Source organism: Panthera pardus, unplaced genomic scaffold, assembly GCF_024362965.1.
Source record: "Panthera pardus isolate Hobbes unplaced genomic scaffold, ASM2436296v1 HiC_scaffold_16, whole genome shotgun sequence".
Taxonomy (NCBI): domain Eukaryota; kingdom Metazoa; phylum Chordata; class Mammalia; order Carnivora; family Felidae; genus Panthera; species Panthera pardus.
Genome location: NW_026526721.1, coordinates 62,905,193 through 62,925,307, shown reverse-complemented (window position 1 = coordinate 62,925,307; position 20,115 = coordinate 62,905,193).

Below are 20,115 nucleotides of genomic sequence, written 5' to 3'. Positions count from 1 at the left end.
ACTCCAAGCTCAGATGTTGCCTTTTTCCAGCTTAGATGATGCATGCTCGCCTTCGACTCTGGTCGATACTCTTCGACTCTGGTCGATACTCTTGTATCTTCTGTAACCCCTGTTCCTGCCACCTCTTCTGGGTAGAACTTTGAAAGGGGGCTGCCCAGATGAGCTTGTTTTTGGGAAATTTGACTGTACACGGTTAAAGATATGGGACTAGGAGTAATTAGGGGTAAGAATCTCAGTTCTTTTCCTTTCAGCCTAGAACAGGGAAACATCAGAGTTTGAAATCACCTCAAAGATCATCCTGAATCTCTTTTGCCAGGATTACTCATCTGTTTAAACATCTTCAATGACAGAGAAAATCTGGTACTGCATCAAGAAGCTGACTTTGTTTTTCATCAGCTCCAATCATTAGAATGCTTTCTTAAATAAAATGTTCATTATTAACTATTCCAAGTTGAATCTAATTCCTATCTTTAAGGTTAAAAGTAGGTCTAATATGTTTCTTATATGACAGCTTATAAAATTTTGCCAAGAGTTCTGATGTATCCCTTAACTCTTTTCTTCTCCAAGTTAAGTATACTTTTTTTTTCTTTATCAAGTGTTCTTCATCTTCAGGATATCCATGCACTTCCCTTTCCTGAATTGTCTCCCCTGAGTTAATTCAGTTGATGTCTCATTTGCTGCTTAGAAAGAAACGTATGATGTAGCAACATTTGATCAACCAGAGTAGGCTGGGAAGTCTTCCTCCTCTGTCTTGTATGTGCTCTCTCTAATTATGAATCTTTAGCTCAACTGAATGAACATTCATGTGGCTTTTTGAAGTCTTCTGGAGTCTCTTTATCAGTTTCCCAATCATTACAATTCTGACAGCCACTTGGGTGTCAGAAAAATAAAAATACCACAAATGGTGGTGTTTCTTTTGTTCTCATAAATGTTCCTAAAGTTTCTAAGTCCTTGACTATGAGTTCCTTGTTGAGGCCTAAATATCTTATTAATACAGGTTGCAGGTTTTTGTGTGTGTGTGCTGGTTAAGAGAAGTCCTAGAATGAGACCTACCATTTGCTAGTAATGTAAACAGGCAAATTGCTTAAGCTAAGTTTCTGTTTTTTTTCCCTCTGCAAAGTGGGATAATGATTACATCTATTTTATAAGGCCATTAGAGTCAAATGAAACAGTATACGAACTACCTAGTGTGGTGCTCATGTTAGTGATGAGTAAGCTATGAACTCACTTGGAGTCCTCATAGAAGAAGCACATGATTTAGTCAGACTTCTAATCTCTGCAGTTTGGATTATGACCTCACTTTTTGCACAAAATGAGATCTAAAGAATTAAAAAAATGCTTTGATGGTCATTTTGTAGTTGATAGCTTATCATGGTGAATGCAGCCTGAAAGAGGTCTTCCCAAGACTACTGCAGGGACTGTCACACCCTATCATACTTGTCCTTGAGTTGACTTCATGGTCTTTTAGTTCATACCTTAGTCACTCACTTTCCCAGTTCCAGTTTTCCAAGAAAGGAAATGAGCCACACATGCCTGATCCCAACTACAATAATGGGGGCCCATACTGGGCACAATCATCTGTTAGGAGTGAGCCTAGGCCAGCCCTCAGTAGAGAAGATGACGTCATGAAGTAAGAGCTGTGTGTGGAGCAACTGTCCTCAGAATGGTTGGGGAGGAGGGAGTTGGACAGTGGTTGATTTGTTTAGTATGGTAGTTTCCTTTTGCACCTTCTGGAAGATGATTCTAAAGCTTAAATTGTTTAGGTGATTTCAACAATGATTAATGGTGTGATGGTAAAAGTTTAACAACCAGCTGTCTGTGGGGGAAGAGGACAACACTTATTTCTAGTATTTGCTGATTTCTATACTGTCCATATCTCTCCTATCACTAATTCAAGCTACCAAGGTGAAGTCATTGAATGGGAAGTCAGTGAAAACAAACTCGCAAAGAGATACACAGTATCACACCATTATATTATTGTCAACATAAAAATACATTAGATTTTGATAATGTTAAGACCATAAATAATCATAAAATATAATGTAGTAATTAAAGGGTAATGACTTTTGAATATTTTTACCTTTACTTTAAAGTAATTTATCTAATTGTAAATCTGTATATTTTGGTTATTTATAACAGCTGACAGAATTTTCCAAAATTTAAAAACTGGCTCTTAAAAGCTTGTGCAAGCCAGCTCTAGTGTATCACTGTTGCCAAGATGAGACCATTCAAAACTTGGCCTCTTCCCTTACAAACTGATTGGAGAAATTATGTTTTTACATGTGAGCTAATTAGAAGATAACTCAAGACATTACATACTTAAATATCAAATAGGGAAGTGTAAATGAGACATATTTTATGTATTTCAGAGAAGGGGGGGTCTCGGGTGCACCAAAAACCAAGAATGCCTTTTCTACTGTTAGTATCCTTGTTCTGTTTATCCTCAGTTTCCCAGGACATACTCTAGAGTACTCAAACATAAATCCAGACAAATCAGATTCTCCCAGGGTAAAATGAAATAATGTTCTTCATTGTAGTGTCTTCTGAGGATCTCTAATTGTGAGTTGTAACAAATGATTAGAAGATTATTTGGGGGAAGCTGAACTGAGAATTGCCAGATCCCATAAATCAGGTTAATAATTCATAAAGTCTTCACTTGAAGATAATTATTTGCAGACTGGATTGATAGACTATTAGAAATAGTCAATGACTGTTCGTGGGAGACCTTGAGAAAAGTGATCAGGAAAGGGGGCACTTGGGTTTAATAAACTTGAAGCTGCTCAGATACATCTCGTAACTAATGGATTGTGACATATGTAGCCTGGGCTTTGACCAGCAGTGATACCCAATGCTGTAATTGTCTTGCATATAGAGTGTCTGTTTCCAAAGAAAGTTGTTGCTGTGTTGAGAGAGTAATTACAAAGCTGCCAGAAGGAAGAGCAGTCCCGCCACCAAGCTCACCATGATTTATTGGGTGTATTTGTACTCTTAAACAGATCTGTCTTTTTCTTCCTGGAATGTTTTCACACTTCAATATGAATCTCTCTTCCCCTGAGCTCACCTCATTTGTGTCTGAAATATTGATCTGGTTGACAAAGGACAGGGCAGTATAAGTGTGTGTGTGTGTGTGTGTGTGTGTGTGTGTGTGTGTGTGTGTGTGAGAGAGAGAGAGAGAGAGAGAGAGAGAGAGAGAGAGAGGAGGGGGGGACTGTGAGAGTACGCATGTGTACACGTACACAGTATTCAATAACATGACCCTCTCATATTATTTTTATGAACTAGGGAGATTTGGCACAGAAACTGCCCTTTCTCCTTGAAAATTCCACTGATAGTTTCTGCCTTTGAGAAACAAACTTGATTGTGAGAGTGAAAAAGACCTTCAGTCTTCTCTGTGGCATTTGTCCATGGAGTCTGCAATAGAAATGATTTATGAAAGCCCACCAATGCAAGAAAATCATAATCTTTTTGACAAATTCCTTTACTTCCATTGTAGATCAGCAGTTTTAGGAAGGTGGTCTCCGTGGTATCCTAAATGCTAAAAGTCTTCCATCACACAAATGCATCTTGTTAAAGTTGAGAAGAACCTTGGAAGGGTGTAGTTCCCCCTCTCCCTTTTAGAGAAGTAATCAAAAGTTGCTTTTAGTTAACTTAAGCATTTTATCTCCCAGGAAAGATGTCTTCACTTCTCTGGACTTGGAGTCACCAAGGAACAGTAGAAGGTGTTGGTTCACACCAAACCTTTGCTAGACACATCCACTTTGCATCTGCCTCTAATATTTTTCTCTCTTCTCACAAAGGAGAACAGTTGTGTGCCTCTTCACTTTTTATTGAAATTTTCAACAGAAGCCTTAGAAAATTTAGTTCTTTTTTGGTGGAAAAAAGAGGCTTGTATTCTATTTGCTGAAAACCCAAGTGGATCAAATTGTGAAAAATTTTATGACAAACTCAAGCAGTTGGGTTCAGCATACTTCTGTCAGAAGGAGCTTGTTGACAAATCGTTCTTATTGCTAATCAGCACAGGAAAATAAAATCTGTGGGAAAAAAACCCCAATAAGGTGTACATTGTAGATTCCTTGCTTTCTAAGGAACACAGAAGATGACCATTATTTCAGAAAAGGTTAGTGGTATTCCTGTCCTCAGAACAAAGGCATTAAATAAGTGACCTCTCTTAGTCCCTTCTACTCTCTATAGTAACAGATATTGTGTGATTATGACTCAGTTTTGAAATTCTTTTCCTTTTTATAAACCCTGTATAAAGTTTAATCATTGCAGTTGAACTAACCTAACTTTCAGGCTGTGGGTATAGCAGACAATAAGCTTGACAGTAACTTGGAAACCAAGAGACATGGCTTTTAATTCTGGAAAACCTGTACTATGAGGTGGTGAGCATACAGGGTGCCTGGGTGGGTCAGTTGGTTAAGCATCCGACTTCAGCTCAGGTCATGATCTCCTGGTTCATGAGTTTGAGCCCCACATCAGGCTGTCTGCTGTCAGCATGGAGCCTGCTTCAGATCCTGTCTCCCTCTCTCTCTGCCCCCTCCCCAGCTTGTGTGCTCTCTCTAAAAAATAAAATAAACATTTGAAAAAAAAAGGATGATGAGCATAGTTTCTTTAAGGAAAAAATTGCATTAAACTAATCCACTGTTTTTCTTGAGGCATTTTATAAGTATAAGAACATTAGATGTACTGTAATTAAGACATTTACATAAGATTTGTCACCCTTCGCCATCAGAGGATTGAGAGAAAAATAGAAATAGCTGAGAAATAGAAAACCAAGTTTAGAGAAAATGTTTTTTCTCCCTGAATGGAGAAAAAGTCATAGTGTATTCCCAGGGACAAAATTCCAAGGTTAGTTTGACTTAATACTTGAATAAATGATTTAGGAGTAGTATTATATAGGAAAATTGCCGGTTTTCCAGAAAGATGTGTAAAACCAATGAGCAAACTTAACAAAAAACTTGCAAAGCCTGTTTATTCAATGTTTTTTGAATGCCAACCATGTGTCAAGACTTGTTGGGGGGGGGTACAAATAAATAGTTCCTAGTTTTAAGTGGCTTATAGTCTAATAGGTGATTACAACATATTGCTGTAAAACTAGAAGATTAACCAGAAAGTATTTCCTTTCCCTCCAGAGGAGTTAGGTAAGTAAAATAGTATTTTCAGAGTGCAGAACCTTTACTTCCAGCTTGAGAGAAGAGGAGAGTCAAGTTTTCAGGAAGATGATAACATTTAAACCTGACCTGTAGACTTCTAGTCTGCATTAATAAAGTACTAGGACGTTCTAAGCACAGGGAACACAATGGCAAATGTAGCGTGGAAAAAGGCAGGCACAAATTATATAAGTGAGCAGTAAGGAATTCAAGTTTTTGTGGTAATTGTTTTCTTGTTAGCACAGAGTATGTGATAAGGACAAGTAGAAAATGCAGTTTGGGTGAAATTGTGAAGGGTTATGAAATGTCAAGTTAGAAATTTTGTCCTTGACCCTGGAGGCTTAAGAGTTCTCTACATTTTTCTTCCTTAGCACATATGACAGAGGACATTATAATATACATTACATGGTCATAGCAGAAGTTATATACAAATAACTATAAACTTCTCAAGAACAGTCATGAATATGTTTTAATATTTTAATATAAGTCATTCTCAAATGTTAGTGTTTTAATTATCAAATGCTAGCAAATTACTTTTGACATATGTCAAAATAGATGACAACACTCTAGTATGTTGAAGTAACTGGCTTAAGGTTTGCTGCTACAGGGCTTGGGAATATTCTGTTTTAAGCATTAAAATGTCATAATTAGAGCAAATTTTTGTAAATACTTTACAGTTATTAGAAGGTAAATGAGTTTGCTAATGGTAAAAACACAGAGTACAGGAAAACAATGAGACACTATTAAAATATCTAGTCAAGTGATAATTGGGACTTGAACTTGGGAAGCAATAGTGAAAATGGAGAAGAGCCTGGAATTGTGAGCTATTACAGGATGATGCGTCCTGTGACCTAATTGGATTAGGTACAAGAAGGGAGTAGTGTTGGGTGGCAGAAGTCATGAGAACAGTCACAACTTACGTAAAGATTCAAGTGGGAATTTGAGTAGGAAGATGGTGCTATTAAAGAAATTATAGGGGCACCTATAGTGGCTCAGTCGGTTAAGCATCTGACTTCAACTCAGGTCATGATCTCACAGCTCGTGAGTTTGAGCCCCATGTGGGGCTCTGTGCTGACAGCTCAGAGCCTGGAGCCTGTTTCAGATTCTGTGTCTCCATCTCTCTCTCCCCCTCCCCTGCTCATGCTCGCTCTGGTGCTCTCTCTCTCTCTTCTCTCTCTCTCTCTCAAAAATGAATAAACATTTTAAAAGTTAAAAAAAAAAGAAATTATAAATTCAAGAGGAAGAACACGTTTAGGAAGCAATAAAGCAAGTTCAGTTTGGTATAAAATGAAATTGTAGAATTTAATATACAACAGAAATTCAACAGGCAAATTGGGGTAGAGAACTAGCAATCCAGAGAGAAGTAAAAAGCCAGAGATTGTGATTTGGTAGTCATACATGATGAGTGATAATTAAAGCCTTGAAACTGAATAAGATTACCCTATTTTTTACTCCTTAGATTACCTCCCTTGATAATTAGTTTCTTGGGGTATCATTTACATTTAGAGTTCTACAGAGGAAATGAATTCAGAGAAAGAGAAAAGAATTCATAGAGTTAGGGGGGAAAAAAAGAATTCTACAAAAGCAGGAGACCAGAGGAGATCAAGCTGAGAGTGATCCATTTTATGAAATCCTGTGGGAAACTTGAAGAAAATAAGAATGGTGAATTTGGAGAAATCATTACTTCAAAAAAGTAGTTAATGTAGAATCTAAATAACAATGGCTGTTGATGGGCAGGTAAATAGCAAGGGTAGGCTTTAATTTCAAGAAGTTCAGTAATGATTGGAAGTAGTGAGAGAATGCTCCTGAGCATATATCAGGATGGAGAGACCTCTTTTATAATTTTGGGTTTGAAAAAAATTTGGAGTGAAGATAACACACAGTAGTAGAATAATGACAGTGGAAGGAGTGTCAAGAACATGCCTGAGTCTAGTGTAAGAGCCATCAAAAAGTGTGGCATGCTCAGGGAAAAGAAGGGATATGGGTAGTTTTGTTAGTTTGGGTTCTCGAAGAAACAGATAAATGGATTTAGATTTGTAGGAGATCTATTGTAGAGACATCTTTAAAGGATAAAGGGAAGAGATATGAATAGATAAGAAAAGCCTTCAAACCACAGTGTAGGTCTGATAACTGTTACAGGAAAGAAAGAAGACAGATTGCATAGGAAGAGTCTCAGACTATAGTGCAGTTCCAAAAAAGTTTTAGCCAGACTAATGTGAATTCTTTGGTCCAGAGCTATCCATCTGAGGAGTCCCACATACCTCAAAAAGGGACTTGTATTGGGTGTGCAGACTTGCAAAGCGGGAGGGGTGGCCTGGCTATTTTGCGGCTGGGTGGGAAAGAGACTTTTTCAATGACGTCCACCCGAGGAAACCAGAGCTGAGAGATCCTGACAACATTGTTTGAATCCCTCATTAAAAAAAAAAAAAAGATTATTGTAAAAAAAAAAAAATTATGTCAAATATATATAGCATTAAATTTACCATTTCAACCAAAAAAAAAAAAAAAAAGGGACTTGTATTGCTCATATTACTACCATCATCATGTTCAGTCTTTGGCTGAAAAATACCTAGGGAAAGGGAGGCCTTGTTATAAATGTGGTGGTGGATTCAGAGGTCAGCATCTAGGACTATCAATCAACTCTACTTTCTGCAGCAGATCTAAGTAGCTCATTGTCATGGCTACCATGTTAGTACAAGTGCATGTGGTTAATTTCAGAAAGATTGGTCAGGGCAGTGATTGGTTATGGTAGTAAATAGTAAGGAATAAGCATTCTAACCAACATGTCCTTCTGATTCTCTGTGTTTAAGGGAAAAGGAACAGATGCTACTGTAGAGTGTTTTATTAAACAGATGATCTTGGAACATCACAACTCAGATTGTTTAAGAAGCTAGTCTTACAAATAGAAGACTGTCTTTTAAGGTATGCTAGAATGGACGACTGCCATTTATGCCTCAAATATCACAAAGACAACTAAGATGGGAAATGGCAGTTCTAAGGGATTTTCTTGAGACTGCTTATTCTTTCTACAATGGTTAATACTCTTGTAGTTCACATCACAGCTTGGCCGCCTGCTGTTTGTATCATGTTGGATTTGTTGCTTAGTTTTCTTGCTCTCAATTTTCTTCATCTACAAAATGGGAATACAAAGTGGCTTAGAGAGTTGTATTAATTTATATTTTGTGTGCACTTTACTTTTAGTTATAAAAGTGCCATTTCCCTTCTTCCGTTAAAACTTTAGTTTTGGGCCTTGGGTTCTTTCTCCTTCAACAGTTGAACTATCAACATTTGATTTCCAACTTGGTCCTTCACTATTATCCACCCTCTACCTGTACCATCACTGCCACTGCCAAATCTACCATTTCTTTCTTCTGTTCTACTATCATCATCTGTTTTCTATGTGCTTTTGTTATCTTATGGATTCTTTTGGGGAAAATTGCAATGACAGAATAACTTGGATGCTAAATTTCCTTTATGTCAAGCCTATTTCTATAGGACTGCTTCAGGAAAAAGTTGAAGAGAAAAAGGTTATTTGTTCCCAATAGATCAGGGAATCCGCAGTGCACAATGGAAAGGGCAAACAAAGAGAAACAGGTAAGCATGGCTTGCACTAAAGAGTAAAGAATTAGAGTCCAAAAAAAGATTGAAGTTTAGATTTGTCAATAAGGTAATAAATTTCAGTAATAGGAGTTGAAGCAAAAAGCTAGAAATTACCTAGAAGACTGATTTCCTTAACTTCTATTAAGTGTGGAGTTTGTATTTTAAATTTCTCGTGTAGTTCATGTCTCTACTCTGCAAGAAATATACATGGTATAGCAAAAAGTACAGACCAAAGAGAATTGTTTGCAGTCCAATAAAAACGGTCAATGAAAATAAGGAATATTCCTCTGAGCATAACAAGATAGTTATTACTCTTTGATTTGGAAATCCAAGGATTGAAAGATAAGACAAATTAAAATCATGAAACATTTATGTATTCATTTATTCTCATTATACTAAAGTCAGAAACTACTTTTATTATATTAATACCTTTTCAAAGTTTATTTATTTGTTTTGAGAGAGAGCGAGTGGGGAGGTCAGAGAGAGAGAGAATCCCAAGCAGGGTTCGCACTGCCAGCTCAAAGCCCAACGTGGGATTCAATGCCACAAATCATGAGATCATGTCCTGAGTTGAGAGCATGACCCAGGCTGAGATCAAGAGTTGGACGCTTAACTGATTGAGCCACTCAGGCACCCCAGTCCTACTTAGGAAGAAGAAAGCTTATAGAAATAGTGATATAATTATATCAGTGATATTGATATAATACTTCCTGAGGGAAGTCATAGAGACAGAGAAGACAGCTAATATTTAAATATCAACCAAATTTCATGCAGTGTGATTGGCAGTATACTGGTATTCTTTCATTTAGTTTTACCAGTAAACAGATGAGAGAGGTATTATCAAACCCATTTAACACACGAGAAATGTATGGTCTAGACTGAGATTGGTTAGCAAGTAGTAGGTGATGGACTTAGTCCTGAAATCCAGGTCTGACTGATTTAAAAATAATGTTTTCATATGCCAACTACTAAGTTATTTTTTTTTTCATTATTCAGAGCCATAAGTTTTGAGAATAAGCTAAGTGTGTTTTCAGTTTTGGTCAATTTTAAATCATGGGGTTTAGTAGGACTGCTCACACAGGCCTTTTGCTGTCCGTCTTAAAGACAAATTGCAGTACTGAATGGACCAGGGAACTAATAAAATACCACATTCTCTTAGTTGTGAAATTCACCATGTAGAAATAGACCCTCTGACCAGATTAGTACAAGAATCATACAATGTATACAATATTTATTCCATAAATATTCATTACTGATGCTGAAGATGATAAAGAGGAAACTAAGATGTAAATTAGGCAGAACCACATAGCATATCAGAGCTTTTTTAGTATATGTGCTGCCGAAGCGAGCACAGCATATCAGAGCTTTTAACACATCTTTGGAGGGCAATAAGGACAGATGACTTGAAGTATCAATGCATATGTGCACATACATACAAATATCATTTACCCCCCTGGGTGAGACCAGTATAATTTGATTCCAAACACATTTGAAGTTATCTTGACATTTCAAAAACATTCTTGACAAAATTGTCCATATTTATCTGTATGTGAAGCATTTTTCCCATCTTTACGAACCATCCACTAAATGATTTCAAGAAAAGGGAAAAAATTCAGATGAAAAAATAAGCAAAGCTATTTTAAAGGATGTTCGATGAGGAATAAGCGCTGCCTCTTCAGTAAAGACCTCTCTCTTCCTCTTGGGCAAGGCCAGTCTCTATAAGTGCTTTTTAACCCAGTTTGTTAATTGCTGTCAACTCCAGAAATGTAATTTTATAAATTAAAAAAAAAAAAAAAAAAGATGACAGAAATTACCTTACTACTGTAAAAGGAATCAATACATTCTGAATTTTGACTTCCAAGAACATTGTTTGGGGACATGTTATTTACTCTATGTAGGGCTACAGGCATTCTGGATGAAACAGATATCCTGTAATTTGAACCACTTCTGTTAACTGAGTTTTTCTGGTGTAAAGAAATAAGCAATTTTTTTTTTTTAATTCATCACTGGAGAAATGTTCTTTTATCAACACTCCAAAAACTTGCTGGGAATATACTAGTCTCTACTAAATATGCTGTAAGACTGAAGGTTATTTAAATAAAATTTGAGGGCTGTGTTACCATTCATAACATGTTAATGAATTTCTATATCATATGGACTTTCACCTCTCATCACCGACGTGTCCTTTCTTTGCCGTGTTTTCTTCAACTAAGTAACACTATGAAATCATTGATGGGATCTCTAATAAACAGTTTAGCTTCATCATAGCACAATTCTTGAATTTCCTAGAATCTTTATACAAAATGTGCCTGAGATAAGATATCACTAAATACCTGGGATCAAGACCTTGCTAAAAAGGCAATTTACTTTCATATCAAAAAATTGCCTGAAATATGGTCAGAATATTTATGTTGTGGTATATAATTTGATGGCTCTGTCTCTATTTATAGAAATGTTACTGATTTCTTTTCTGGGCCTTCTAGTTTGAAACCAGTGTTTGGTACGTTATTAACTAAGAAATGGATTTATCATAAAAATTCTGTATCTTGGATTTAGTCATTCTTGCTGCCTGGTTTTCTTCCAAAGTTTTTCTGAGTATAGTCCAGACCAGAAGTAGTTTAAGAAAGGTGCTTCAGTTTGCTATATCCTTGTGAAATCTCATCTGGTCCCAAATTAACTCTTGCTTATAAAACCTCCCTAGAGTACTGTAAGCACTTGTATGTGTCTTCCTCCACCATTCCCAAGGGCTAAATGTTGTGGATTTTTCAGGTCTGCCATAGGACTAACCACTCTCTAAAACAATTTTACATTTCAAATCAATCTAAACAAGATTGTATCTGCCATGGTGTAAACTAGTTGGCCATGGCCTACCAGAGCAGAAAACAGGATATAATTTTGAATAGCTGTGTAACCTCATGGGAATCCCATATGACTAGAAAGTCATTTGATAGTAATAAGGTAATTTATGTTATCTTTTTCTATTCAAAGATTTTGTTCTATCACACTTATTCAAATATGACGCCATTGTTTTGATGACTTAAATGGATTCTGGTTCAAAAAGATGTAAATTTCTAACTATGAGTTCTGTTAAATAAATGTCCCTTTTGTATGTGTGCTTTTTAACAATCCTTGACATTACTCAGTAAAAACAGGAACAATATGTATTAATAAATTTGCAAAATCCACTCCCTTTTTTTACTGAAACATAGATACCTATGTCTTAGGAAGAACTGTTTGTTGGTGCAATATTCTAAGCAAATGTATTAGTTTTCTATTGCTACTATAACAAGTTATCACTAACTTAGAGGCTGAAGATAAGAAATATTTATTATCATACAGTATGTCAGAAGTGGGATGCAGGTCACATTGGGCTAAAATCAAGATGCTGGCTGGGCTGCATTTCTTCCTAAGGAAGAATGCATTTCTTTGCTTTTCCTAGCTTATGGCCTCATTTCTCCATCTTCAAAGCTGACAATAGGGACTCGAAGCCTCTTCATATTACATCACTCATATCTCCCCTCCTGTAGTCAGACATCCTTCTGTTTCTGTCTTCTACTTCTCTTCCACTTCTAAGGCTCCTTGTGATTATATGAGACCCACCCACATGATTAAGAACAATCTCCCCCTCTCAAGAGCTTTAAATTAATCACATGCAAAGTGTCTTTTACCAGGTAAAATAACATTCATAGGTTCTAATGATTAGGCATGGATATCCCTGGGAAACCGTTATTCTGCCTACCACAGTGAGCAAGATTTTAGGTAGACTTAAGAGAAATCACAAAGAGCACCTCCCTAAATGATCCAGTTGATCACTGTTTTCCTCCATTAACAGTGAGGCACTGTGTTGTATGCACACTATCACTGTACCTTTAAATATACTGTTGTATAACTGTTGTTCTCTAACTTTAGGACTGATTTTCATCCCTCATCCATTTATGGAAGCACAAGTCCACAGGTTCAATACTTTTTTTTTTAACTAATGAACTTAATTGCAAATGAAGGTTGTCTCCTTAATCTCTTTTGTTCTCAGGCTCAAAGTACATTACTTGCTAAGTCTGGGATGAAGAACTAGAATGGGCTAGATAGACATAGAGGAAGATTTATGGAATGATTTGTAGAGTGTTCACTGAAACATGAGTCATATCTGAATTCCTACTGAACTTTATTTGTGCTTCTCTTAATATCTAGTGTGCTTTCCATGTACGAGATCTTATGATCTTGTTTTAAATTTGATATTAAACTCTTTGCAGAATCACTTAAGAGCCAAACTTATCTAGCATATTATTTTATTTAAATTTTGGTTAGTTAACATCAGTGCAATACTGGTTTCAGGAGTAGAATTCAGTGATTCATCACTTACATATAACACCTAGTGCTCATCCCAACAAGTGCCCTCCTTAGTGCCCATCACCCATTAACATTTTTTTTATTGTTAGAGTTTCCATAATAGCCTGTTCTTATCCATTTAAATTTTCAGAACACTGTGATATATTGTCCAGACCACTCCTCTTTTCCAGAGTTTTGAGTGATAACAAATTTGTGCTCATCCTCTCCCTTGAGGGAATTGCAAAATGCTCAGGATGGGCCACTCTTAATCTATTCCATAAACATACATTTTTAGGGTGTCTCACCTATTCCCTGGTCAAGCTCAATTGCTAAGTTTACTCTCCTTGTTAAAAGATGAGGGGTGCCTGGGTGGCTCAGTTGGTTAAACGTCTGACTTTGGCTCAGGTCATGATCTCACAGTTCATGGGTTTGAGCCCCACGTCGGGCTGTGCGCTGACAGTGCAGAGCTTCATGCCTGCTATGAGTTCTGTGTCTCCCTTTCTCTCTCCCTGTCTGCTGCTCATGCTGTGTCTCTGTCTCTCAAAAATAAATAAAAATTAAAAAAAAAACATTAAACAAAAGATGAATCCTTGGCAGATTTGCTCTCCTTGCTGGGAGTGGATGATATGGAAGCAATTTCATGGTACCCTCCTGTCAACCTTGCCTTTCAAGACCTCTGCCCCTGGGGAGACATCAGAGATAGGAAGGCAATGGAACAAGAGAGGGGAGCAGGACTGGCTCAGACTTCTCTAAGCATTGGTAGGAAAACTCTGTTGTGGAACTCGGCCCTGCCAGACCAAATGTCTGTTGTTAACATACCTTTCACCATTTCAGAAAAAGAAAACTTCAAAATATATACTTTTACTCGTCTGCCTGGAGTCAATGCAAATAAAAATAAGTTAAAATGGGGAAACATGAATTGAGGTGTGCAATTGAGTACACCCAGAGGAAGACTGGCTGTGAGTGATTCAGAGCATAGAAAACACTTAGGAATCTTGCTAAAATACTGATTCTGATTCAGTAGGTCTGGGGTGGGATGTAAGATTCTACATTTCTATGAAGCCTCAGACAATGTGAATTCTGCTGTTTCTGATATCCCATCAACAAAGATTTAGAGCAATATGTACTCCATTTTGTGGTGATAATAGGACCACCAGTATACAAGGAGATAAGATGAACAAGGATCTCTAAACTTTGCTGTGACCTCAGTATTACAGGGTAAGGAAAAACATGCATGTAGCTGCATCTGAGGAGTGTATTTGAGTTCCCCCCATGATGACCCAGGAGCAGTATGTCTTGATGGCTATAGCACAAGATTGAAAGTGAGTGCTAACTGACGTCCTGATTCATTATATAAACCCTATATAAGTCACTTTATCATCCCAATTTTCCTTTTATTTCTAAAATAAGAATTCAGATACTTGTCCCAGGCTTCTTTCACAGATGCTGCAAGTATTAACAAAGGACTACTTTTAAGAAAGTAGATACAAATAGAAGACATTATTACTACTTGCTGTCATCTCTTTTCTACTTACCATCTAACTCCCTTCTTACCACTTATACATGATTTATCTTTAGCCCATGTTCTATTTTCTTGGTATTCTTCTCATGTGACCATGTGATATATTATTGAAATGCCCGAACTTCTTTTATTGCTAATTATATATTAACCAGGTTCTGACTTCATTCTTCTCTGTATTGAATCCTGGTCCAGGCATGACACTGACAAAAAGGATTCCTAGAGCTCAGAGGAAATTTTGGCAAATGACAGTTCTCTTTTAGGGCTGTTAGTCTTAATGGAATATTTGATAAGATGGTAATAACCCCTGAGATCCTTTTATAGCAAACCCAGAGGCGAAATATATATATATTTTAACAGTCTCCATGACTTTTATTTATTCATTTCAGTTTTTAGTGAGGTCATTTCTTGGAGGCATTTCCCATTGACCATTTCTTCAAACATGCTAAACACGCATGGTCAAACTGTTGATATGTATAGACAATCTTTCTTCATATGTATGATTCAGTGTCAGTTTAAAGCTCATTTCCTCAGCTCCCATTTAGAAGTGGAAAACTACTCACCATCCTCTAGCATATCTTCTCTGATGATCTGTAGAATCAGCAATTTGATTCCTTAAACACATATTCTCACCTATGTATCATCTATTTACATTCTCCATTTTGATTTTCTTACTCAAAGACAACTTGTACCTCCATTCCAGTATCTGATGGTTCAGATGTATTTCCCCTTAGAGAAAAAAAAAATGTTTCTTGTTCTTGTCAATTATGTACAACAGAATATAATTCTTCATATATTTCAAACATAAGTTCACTGTTTAACAATATGAATGGGCAGGCAATATAAACATTTGGGAGATAATGGTAATAACAATGGTAAGTGTTAAGTTATTCAGCTCTTTATTTTTCCAGACTCCATGCAAAATGTTTGACACAGGAGTTCTAATTTAATGCTCACAAAAATCGTGTAAGGAAATTAATATCCTCATTTTGTAGATGTTGACACTAAGGTTTAGAAATCCTAAGCAATACTGCTTATGGTCATAAAAAATAAGTCACAGACCCTGTACTAAGAAATAAAACATTCTCATTCTAAAGCCTGTGCACAATTTTAATCACCACACTAGATTATTTTGGCAAAAGTTGACTAACTCTGGGTCTGGACATTGCCACTGTCCAAACAGAAAATACATTTGTGTCTCAGGTGAAAGGCCTTTTAATGTTCAGAGTGTCATTTTGAGACCTTGATTCAAGCTGAATTGTTCCAGGATCCACCTATATCACATGTAAAATTAACAGTAAGCCTGTTCCATTACACCATCAACTTTAATTAATATGTTTATAATAATACCTTGGAATTTATTTAACCAAAATAATAATTTCATTTAACATAATGACTTGATGCACAGGCGGCACTGAATTGCAGCATCCCTGCTGCTGTTTCCAGGACATTTACCATATAGCTAATGGGAAATCACCTTTCTGATCCTGCAACACCTGTTAATGTCTAGTTTCACCTCAGAAGCCGGATCTCTTTATGTGAAGTTAGGCAGCTCTGGTGAATTAAATAGGGACCAAGTGAATTATTAATTATTTTAATAGCATTGTTATGGTTGCTTTGTTATTAAAAATTTTGCAGTGCTGCAGTAAGAGTTTCATAAAGCACATCCTTCATAACCTTTACAAAGTGTTTTGAGGACCCAAATGATCAGTGGTGAGTCTGACATAGGCCAGGCAGACTTTGGATGTCTTTACACTAAGGGATATCCTTTTTAACTTCAAGCCTTCTCCTTTCTGGAGCCATTATGAGTTGTAGTAGAAAAATCAATGATCCTCTCTGCCTTATCCCTTAACTTCATTTTCCATGCTTTATCAGTAAAATAAGGACTATTCATATTTTTAACAAGCGAGTAAGAAGCCTGAAGGGGTGTCTTCAAATATCCCTTAGCAAAGTACTTTTGTGGGGAAACAATAAGGGATCAAACTCAAGTATGAACCATGGATAGTTAGAAAAAAATCTCTTCCACTTAATTGAGGTGAGCCAACTGAACTAGGTCAACTGATTGATAAGATGACAAATGTAGGGGGCCTGGGTTGCTCAGGTGGTTAAGTGTCCGACTTTGGCTCATGGTTGTAAAATGGAGCCCTATGCTGGTCTTGGTACTAGGTGTGGAGCCTACTTGAGATTCTCTTTCCCCCTCTCTCTCTGCCCCTCCCCTGCTCACACTTTCTCTCTATTAATTTATTAATTAATTAATGGCAAATGTAGCAGAGACTGCTAGTTGTCCGCTAAAATTCACGTTCTCCTTCCTCCCTCATGTTAGAGTTGGGTACATGACTGCTTGTTTACAGCCTATTATTTCCTAAGTATTTCCCATCCTTCCTTTCCACAGTTAAGTCCTTAGAACATGAGTGGAAGTGATAAGTGCCATCCTGTGGCATAGACCATGAGATAATGGTTGTGTTTCCTTCATGTTCTCTCTACCCTCTTCTCACAAGCAAAACATAGAAGTGTCCATGACCTCATGTCAACTTAGTAGATGAATATAGGATACTAATGGCAAAGTAACAAAATGGAAGGAACTTTAATCTTTGAATGATGGCAAATAGCAAAGCTCCCCACCAACTTGGACTACTTACCTTAAGACTGTTCTGTGAACAATTAACAAACTTTTGTTTTTTAACAGCACCTTAGATTTTCCCTTAAGTAATAGAGACTAAAATAACCCACACCATTTGTTAAAATGAATTGAATCTAATACTTGTTCACAACATAATATCTTATGGGAAACAAATATACTTAAATAAATCTCATGAAAATACCAAGAGATTTTATGGGAAACTACAGCTAAGATGAAAAAAAAAGCTGTTAATCTGATGCAGTCTGTAAACTGCTTTCAAGGAGTGAGGCATTCCAACATATCTCAGAAAGTACAATTAGCAAGAAAAAAAATGTATTCTGTTATAGAAATGCATAAAACTTAGTTTTGATGTATGGACCATAGCCTCATCTGGTTAAAAAGAAAATATTTAACATGACTTTGCCTCTGCAATTGTGAACCTCAATAATTATTCAAATATTTCATGAGCAATTATTGCATGCTAAATTCTTGTTAATACTGTTAATTTCTGAAGCTGTTTCGTATTTAGTGAAATGACCTTGCTAAGCTTAACATATCCCAAATAACTTATGGTAAAGCAAAATATCAATGCAGGACATATATATCCAAGGTTCCAATTATTGTTGAAAATGGTATTTTTATGAAGTAGAATAAGAACACCTCTTATCTTCTGTGTTCATTTTTACTGATAATAAGTGTTAGTAGAGAACATGTATAAGCATGTTGGAATGGTTTGTAAAAGAAGAACAAAACTACATAAGAAATATAATTGCCAAAAAAAAATTCTTCTGGAGAAAGGGGTTGCTTAACATTTTACATTTCCTTAAGTCCAAAAAGGCAGTGACATCAAACACTAGGTTGGTTTTTGTGACAATTATTAATGACCAGAATTAAAAAAAAAAAAAAAAAAAACTGTCAACACTCCATTGGTACGTGGAAAGAGGAAACCATTTCAAAACTCACTGAATATCAGGTTTAAAAAGGTAGAAATCTCAGGATGGTGATCTTTTCTACCCTTTCCCACAAATGCTATGCTAAGTTTAAATGGCCAAATTGAATGCATGAAACTATCTGTGAGCATAACCTTGAAGCAAAAACGAAGCTAAAGTTCAACAAATATTAAATGAATTTGAAAAGTATGAATGGGAGTTGAAATTATTGAGAAACTTCCTTGAATGTACCTAAGCCATTGATTCTCTAGATCTTGATATATGGGTGCTAGATTCTCTGTCAATAGGGAATCTTTTAAAAAGATTATCAGAAATCTCTTTAGATAAGTGAATAATCCACAATATTCTTGTTTAAATTTACCACTTAAATTTAAATTTAATAAAAGATCAACTTCTATGGATAACTCCTACTCAGTATATCATATTGTTTTCTCAGTAATGAATATAAGCAGAGGTCAAAGTAGCTCCTCTGAATCAGCCTTATTAGATTTCTGAAATTCCAAAAATATAGATAAGGGTAATAATTGTACATGTTACCATGTTGAGTCCATTACATTTGTCTAAAAAAGCAAAAAGTTTATCAAAGAAGAGACTTGGAGTCAGAACAGAGTATTACAGAAAATGCTATCTTATTTATATAGATATCTTCAAAGACATTTGAAAAGATAGAATGTCCCCCTCATCTAGGCCGATAGAGAAAAATAGGCTATACGTTGTGGTCTGTACTCTTATTTACATACAGAAGACTACAGTCTGCCTTTTTAAAGCATAAAATAATTTATTAGAAGACAAAGATATCTCCAAGCTGTTGAGAACCCTAAAGAAACAAATTCCAGGCTGTACTCCCAAGAATGACTTTTAAAATCACACCATAGAACTAGATCATCAAGTGAACTGCTATCTTTGCTATGATCTAGATTCTGGAAAGCTGCTGAATCAGGAAGCTACCCACTCAATTAGGAAGCTGTTATCACAGCTGTCGGTACCAGAACTGCCCCCAGTCTGCTTTGGTCAGGAAGTAGTGATTTTAGGAAGCTGCCACTGAAAATTAGTGAAAATTAGAAAAAATTTATTTTTTTTTTTTTTTGGCCAGAATCCTTACCAAAATATGGATACCTTGTGCCTTGCCCTTTCAGTGTTTCACAGTCTCTAATCAAAGTGTTACAAGTTCATGTTCTTCATGATACAGGTAGCAAAAGGTAGCTGTAAAGGAGCCCAAGGAATATAGTCACCACCACCCCCCTTTTTTTTTCAAGGTTTCCAGCTTCTGTCTGCCGGGATATTATAGGGATAGATATTTAACAAGCCATTCATTGTATGTGCTACAGTCCCTTAGGACAGGGACTTTAGTGTAGATCTCCTTATTTCCTGTTCAAGTTTCCCAGTGGGCTCTATCATAGATGTGGCAGGTAGATAGATCCTTTGAGGTAGGAATGAGTATCTCAGGAACTGAATGCTCAAGAATATTATTCTTGATGATGCCAGTGAATAATTTAATATTAGAGTACATATTGAGTTCTATGATCTTGGTAATTTTAAAACTGATTGTCTTGTATTCAGCTTATTCAGTCTTAGCAGAGACTGAAATGTTCACAGATTCCCATGAAACACACATTTCTTTTGAAAGTTTTATAGAAAATGGTGTGATTTAGCACTGTGAATAATGATGTGTATTTTTGCCCAAATGAATTAAGTTAACCCCTATTTCTTTAGGTCCATGTTAATTGTCAGGCCCTATGGAGCAATAGCTAAAAAGATATGGTGCCTTCAGTATAGGAAATCACAACCTCATTGGACAGATTCCAGTTATAGAACTTCATAGTAAAGTAAAAACAAGATGGAGAATACTCTTTCCTGAAATCCTGGTAAAACTGCAAATATCCTCTGGCACCAAGCTTATAGTAAGGAAGTCTCCTGGGCCCCTATGTGAAGTGCTTTTTTTTTTTTTTT